The sequence below is a fragment of the Trichoplusia ni genome, chromosome 2, assembly GCF_003590095.1.
Source record: "Trichoplusia ni isolate ovarian cell line Hi5 chromosome 2, tn1, whole genome shotgun sequence".
Lineage (NCBI taxonomy): Eukaryota > Metazoa > Arthropoda > Insecta > Lepidoptera > Noctuidae > Trichoplusia > Trichoplusia ni.
The window spans coordinates 14615871-14623842 of NC_039479.1; positions in this window are offsets into that span (position 1 = coordinate 14615871).

Genomic DNA, 7972 nt, shown 5'->3' on the forward strand with positions numbered 1-7972 from the left:
TGTGTTGCATATCTTAAAAAATAAGTATTTGTTATTCATTATTTTATATTATTATAAATGTTTGTTATGTAGAAATTTGTTGTTTGATAGTTATATAATAAAATATCAATTAACGAATGAATTTAGATAAATGTTCATATCAATTTCCATATTGTGTACTATTTTTAAGATGTCATTCGACGGTACTAGGTACTGTATATATCTATCGCTGTAAGACGTCTATAGCTTTAATAAACTATATTCTAGTGTTTATATTTCATTGCGTATTGTAAGATGAAACTATTCCAAAACTATGAAAAGTGTATCGCCTGGCTTTCTTGTAAGATCTATTAGAAATATATGATTAAACAATATTCAATTATGAGGTATTTTTATTTCGAAAACACATTCAGTTTTTCTTTATATTACAAAATTTCGACATTTAAAAAGTACAGTCAAAGTTACACGATACGTTATATAGGTTCACTTATAAATGAGTCTTTTTGAAAACAAACAGCCAACATTAAATTCCCATATGTTTACACAATTGGCAATCCCGACCAGCTATTAACACGCTGATAAAGCTTACAAATACCAATGACCATAAATGAACTGTGACGCACAAAGATATTAAGTGACGTCATTTTTATAAACAACCATTATAACCTTCAGTGTACATCTGTCAAATAAAATTTAGTCAGAGTGTAAAATCAAGAGTCAGTATTTTTTCGGTTCGAAAGCTGAAAATATTTGACCTTTGCTATGGAAAAATTGAAATGATATCAATATTCTTTGGTCTCGAGTCTGTATTAAAACGTGTTTTCCTAAAATCATCCAATATGAAGTTTAAAAACATAAGCGGGAGGTATGTCGCCGGTGAAGTGGAACCGTCTGTTTTAGTGTTTCCTCCAGTCTTGTGTTTGAATAAAAAGCTCATTTGAATTCTATGAGAATCGAAATTGCTCTCCTTTTCGCTGTAGTAACTTAATTTAATCGAGTTCCATCACAATGTCTTTTACCTTTAGATTAGGTAGTCGCTATAATGCTGATAAAAGTGGAAAATAAAATTTATAATACTTTCCTTTTGTTATCTCCAGACGTTCTTTTTCTCGAGTTAGTAGTCACGTATACTTTATTTAGCTGGAGTCAAATATAAATTATTTTCACACGATAACGTGGAGATTAAGATTGTAAAATAAATTACTGAATTTTCCGCATAGAGGTCGCCGTTATTGGAAAAGTTACCGACGGTCCGTGTTGATAGACTGAGCTACACAAATTGAGTTCATTAAAATTAATAATTATTATGAGAGGTGTTTTAATAGGCAACTAACCTGTAAACTTATCTCACAGGTATTTGCACACTTACTTAGTTTGATATATGTAAGTTATACTGACTTACATTTTAATTTTTTATTTAACTAATAATTGTCAAAAATAGGAAATATTTTTGATAAAAGTCTTCAAATCAAGCAAATGACATAATTTTAATAAAGCAAACTATTTAAAAAAGTGGCTAGTAAAGTTAAGTGGTGCGATAAACTTTATTTTATATCTATCTGCTACATGTATATCTCTACTACCTGAATGCGGGCAAAATACAATAAACAACTATGTGCAAATAAATACGAGAAGAATATTTATAGGAATTGGTTTCCACCTTTGATTTTCCCTTTTACCGCAAGTGTAATAAATGACGGTAAGTTTTCACGCTGTAAGCATTTTATCATAGCAATATGTTAGACGGAATACTTATTACTTAAAAGATTATTCTATATGAGATATACGAAGATAATCTTTGTATTCTAAAAGCGCACTACTTAACCACTTCAATGAGCATGAATATTGAAATTTTATAAGTACCTGAAGTGTAAATATGTCACTCCCATGATACACACAGCGCCATTTACATTCCAAAGGATACTATAAAAAAATATTTGAATATAATGAAGAATTATCATTATTTACCAAAGGAAAATAAATGTATCTTTAAGGTTCTACTTTCAAATTGACGTACATCTTTCACACCCTGCCATCAACCCTCGTACAAAGTCGAAAACAAAAACTTCTCTCGACGAATTTCAATAAAATATTTTTCATCCAACTAATCCTAACATAAATCAAGAAGGATTGTTGACACAGTTTGCTAAACACTCGCGGAGCGCGCCTCGAGAGCTCGCTTCAACACGAGTGTGAGCTCAAATGTACTCGAAACTCGAGTTTATTTGCTCTTTATTGAGCGAGTGACAAGATTTGACGCGTCTCGCGTCTCGCGTCTGCATGCAGCTTTATGTTGCGAATTGAGTAACGTGTGTAGATCGAAGTGGGTCGAGTGGTATGCATCTTTCAGGTCTTATATCAAAATGCAGGTGCTAAAAGTGTATCGAGGTTTATATTGTTACATGCTAAATAGTTTTTATAGAAATATCTAACAGTCAAATGTAAGAAAAATCATTTTCGCATTTTAAAAATACATATCTAAAGCATTAGGGACCATTAATTCGAATTACCTGCGGGTACCTATACCGTATAAAGTAATTACTAGATATTATTATAAAATAATAACCTGAATCGGATTTCAAAGTTACGAGTTTAATTATGTTTAGGTAGTCAGATTTCTGAAACTGTGGAACGTAACAAAATTATAAAGGATCAGTTTTAAATTGGACCGTAATTAACAATATAATACCTTCGACACAAATTTAGTTTTGAGCTATATAAGTTATTCTAATTATACCTTTTTTAATTGAAATAACCTATTAACTAAATAATGTTTATATGTTTTTGATCCTATTTTATTTTGATCAAAATGAATAAGATGAATGGTTTATCAGAGAATATTTTTATTCTCACGATTAAATATTTTTTCACAAATTTATATTTTACTAGCTGTTGCTGGGAACATAAAAACGGGATTGAAACTATCCCATGTGTTAATCCAGGTTGTAATCTATTTGTATACCAAGTTTCGTCTAAATCCGGTTAGTGGTATTTGCGTGAAAAAGTTATAAACATACAAAGAACTTATAGGATTTTTAAAGATACAAGTCTCAAATGGCACATTAAATATGAATACCATCCCAAAACAATTTATAGAAATCGTTAACAAACTCAAATATAGGAACAGAGAGCCCAGACGTGTAATGTGATAGGAAGTTTTGTTCGGAACTTGCGTTAAAGCAGTTGCATTCGCATTGTAGCCAATTCGACTTTTATGCAAATGCATGTTTTGTATAACCGCGCCAACAATACGACCGCACGGCCGCCGGCAAAACACAGATTTTATAATGACTTATTTTATGCATAACTTAATTCATTTGTTTTATTTGGTATCGACGGTATCGAGATACGATTTAAAGGCTGGCAATAATTTTAAATTCAGACGAATGATGGTATTTTTTTCTTTTTTGTAACCTATAATTAAACTTACGGCATAAATAAGCTGCCCATATTTGTACGCCATAGATAGGGACTAAAATTATTCTACACATCTTAACTTTTATTTCTCAAATTTTATAAGCTTTTTTTTCCTGAATAGAAAACTCAAACATCTCATAGATAATTCAAAGCACTAAGAAGTATTAAATATAAAATATTCCTCATAAATATAATCTTCTACTACTCCAGAACTCGTGTGAAAGTTGAGGGATTTCATTGAATATTAAGATTTATCAGAGCCATACACGTTAACCCCGAAAGTATCAAACTATTATCCACCCGGGACTCATAGATTTCCGGATACTTTGTGACAATACAGAGCAAGGGTAGTACTTGTTATTTATAAATACAAGAGACTTCGTTTATACAGCGACTCTCCCGGCTGCGAACTTTAAAACTTTCGGAATTAAAGTTTCATCATGAAAATCAAAATACTTGAACTATTTTTCGAGTGTGTGTAAGAGGAGATGAAGACGGAATATGAAATTTAATAATAATAAGACAGGTAGGACCTGTGTAAGTATAAAGTACGTATCACCCGGCGATCAGCTTGGCCGTCTGCCCACGTACCAGCTACATATAAAAACAGAAAATTTAGTTAAAATGGCAAACAGCCAAGAATGTTTTCTAAAAGTTATTTCAGAAAAAGAAATCCGCTTTCATATCCCGACTAACTCTTTATTTGTATGGGTGATCCCTTGCGGGTAGAAGTTAAAAACAGCTTTCACCGGCCGACGCGTTTGAATAAGTTTCGCTGAAGTTTTATTGAAGTTGTAACCTTCGGCCCGGTTTGATATATGTACTCCCCGCATCTGTACTGAACGGGTCCCGCCGTGGCCAAAGTTAGTGCACTCGTAAATTATTCAACCCCTCTGTATACATGTACTTGTCGTAACCGAATGGTGTTCAAGTCACAATGTCATATTGTGTTTTTATTTGTAGGAAAACTCGCAGCTGTTTCTTATAGCTTTATGTCAAAACGTACATTATTGTACGATAAATTATTATCCAAATAATAATTTGTTATCTGAGCTTTATTTCATTTTAAGCTCTAAAATATAGGAGAAGATAATTTGATTTCGCAGTAAAGCAATACTCTTTTCCTTTTTACATTATAAACAAAGTCTTTCTAAACTTTCTTACAGTATTAAACACGTTGTTTACAAACAGTTATTCGAATGTTCAACATAAAGTGTTTGCTGCAGCTTATAACGCCAATTGCCAAGCGACTTACACTGCAGCAAATTGCGCTAAGTCTAACGACATTGCTTGCTTAGTGCTACGAGCTAGTGACAGAGCTACGAAACTCTACGCTTCAGTCTACGGCGCGGCAGACTACGGCATATTAAAATAAAAGCAAAGCGAGTCAATTTAATTCTCAGAAGCAACCCGCCCAGGTGATTCCAACACTGCAGATTTACTTACGTCGCTCGGTTAACTTTTATTGCAATTACTGGAACCAAACCGGTGTAGCGGATTTTTCTTCCTTTTTTAATTTGAAGGTGAAGTTAATTTGTCGTTTAAGTACGACCTCTGGTCTGAAAATTAAAGCTAAATTCGTATGAATACAAAAATAAGTAGGGATTTAACTCACGTTATTCGGCCGTGGGAACAGACCACATGCAGTGCTCGCTTTGGCAATATTAGTACGATGCCACATAATTTTATCCAGTCTTGGTCATAAATATAGCACCTAACCCCATTATTGTTGCAAGAAAGCGAACGGTAGAGGCACGGCACGGCATTCGCGAAGCCGCTACCTACATACCTATTTGTCTATGGACGCCGCATAAAACATACTTATGTGCATTTTCACCTTTAACAAAGAACTCTATTTTAGTTTTAAATTCACATGAAAATAAGAATTAAAAATATCACGCACTTAATTTGCTACAAGCCTCATTACTTCTTAAAAAGAATAACAATAAAAATGAATTAATCAAAAATCACGTTCTACCAAAGTTACGAGAAAATTGTTTAATTATTCAAATGTATTGAAAGAATCAAGAGTAATTAAAACGTAATTAAGGACAGCGATGGTTTCAGGTGTCCATTCTAATCTCATGTTCCGGAAGAAGGCAGTGCGATCCCCGGGGGTGGATTCTGATAACAACAAATTTATTTATGATCGAGTAAATTCAGAAATTTCGTCTATTTTTAATTGATTTTTTTAAGTTTTTGCATAGTGAAATGGCGAAGTGAACATCTGTGTTTCAATTTTGCTTGATAACACTTAATTAATATAGGAGCAATACGCATTTCAATATTCATGAATAAACAAACAATATTACAATAGCTATTAAAAATGTCACAGTAAAAGCTTTATTAAATCCATCAAAACAAATATAACAGACCCCGGAACATATGATACACACAAAGAGAGATCACCCTAAAACGGGGATTCAAATTAAGGAAAACCAAATGAACAATCAAGTACTAAGACGTATTGAAGTGCCGTGTTCGAATTACATTAGAGGGTCATCTGTGGGTCCGTATATGTCCGTAGACATCCGTATAGGTACGTAATGAGCGTGTTAACATCGTCATACAGTCGGATCGGACATCAGCGTCCGGAATACGGCCCAGCCGCGTGTGCCCGTTCCCACGCCCCACCACAGACATGCGACGTTTATTAAGCACTTCACGTTTTTGTTACCTGCAGAGAGATTTATTACTTTTAATTATTTTTCATTGTCCGCCGCCGTTATTCGTCTTAGAGGCATCGCATTAAATTATTATGCTTGGCTATGATTTACCGCTCAACGTCGTGTAATTTATGTATGAGAAAGGATAATGTGTTGTTATTAGTGTTACGAAAATCGATTCTATGATTTACACACATTCTTTCAGTATATAAAATCACTACGTCATTATTTTCTTTTTCGTCAAAACTGTGTCAAACTGTTAGGACTGAAGTGTACTAAATCCTAAAAGTTTTGTAACAAAAAACATTTAACAGTATTCCGAATTGGCAATAGCCAACAATCGGGGAATGCGGAAGTGATTTCAGACAGGACAAGTTGTTTCCCATCCATTGTGTTGTGAGAATATGTGTTGAAATATCCGTATGAAACATGAGATGAAAACAATGTTTTGAATAACTTTTGTGTTCAATAGGTGAGGTTTATAAAGTCTAGTGATTATTTAAAAAGAGACTGAGATGACGTACCGATTCAATAATACAATTTTAACTGGTTAAGTATACGAGTAGCTAAAGTAAAAATATTGCTGAAGATTTTTTTATTTGTTTGTTTGAAGGCGTTAGTCATAACAACTATTAGTCCAAATGTTTTTATTTTCCAATTTAGATGCTGTGGAAGGAGAATAAGGACGTATTTTACTATCCCGACATCATCAACACGAGCATACTTGCAATAATGTTATTTAGCGGGAGGATATTATCACTTTTGTGTTTACGCTCCGTCAACGGTTAAAGTTACGTAAATATCATGTACGAATTGTAGAATTGTTCGTAAAAAAATATGAAATCGCGGGCAATAGCTAGTTACAAATAACATTCTAAACCTATTAACACTCTTCAACTAAAACTTGATCAAATGCTTAAAAAAAAACATTTCACAAATTCTACTTTTCAAGTATCATATACGAGGAAGCAAGCCTATTAAGTGCCGGGGTACAACTTAAGTTGTTAACGAAACTACTGAGAATTGCAAACTGAGCGTACAATATACCTTGTGCATTCCAATTTAAGAAGCGTAATAAGGAGTTTGACAAACCAACAGAAAGCAACGCAAACGTCACGTGCGTCTGTATGAATTATTAAAAATCAATATTAAAAACAAGTTAGTACACAAAATAGAAAAGTCAAAAGCTGGAGCCTTCATCGGTATTCATCGCGGTCATAGTAAGGTTCATTAAAATGCGTCGAACAATAAACGGTAGCCCGCGGGACCTTTTGTGAGTGCGTCGAGTTTTAACCGCATTTCAATCTGTTGGTTATTATTTCCCTCATTGTTTACGGCCACTGTACTGTGAGAGGTGCTCTTTTGGCAGGAATACAATTTAACCGACGTATACTATCTTGTTTCTAGTTTGTTTTAAATTAGACTTAATGAATTTTCTTTGGATAATCGAGTTGGGGAGTTTGGAGTTGTTTATACGGTGGTGATTTAATTGTTGCTGCTATTCTCCCCAACATAACTCATGTTTATAATTAAAATACACTCACTATCTATTTAAACACGATGTCTAAAAAACAACATTTATTTAGTGAGTAGATGTATATTTTGTTTCTACAGCTATAAACATTAAACTTACCTACTCGTAGAAACCCACCACGTCTTAATCTTGTTACATAAAATTTAATTTCTGCTCTAAAGCAGGCATCTTGAGTGTGGAAATTTTATACCCTCCTAATTTAGGGGTTACATATGACCTTGTTCTTGCAAGTCGGGTTAATTTATGTGGGGTTCCATCGGCCACGTGGCTGCGACGCCCAGGCACTGTTCGCCGTATCTACGGCCGCCCCGCCGCCAACGGATTTCCATACGTGCCGTAAACGCTCGTAAATTAACTACAACTATTATAGAATAAT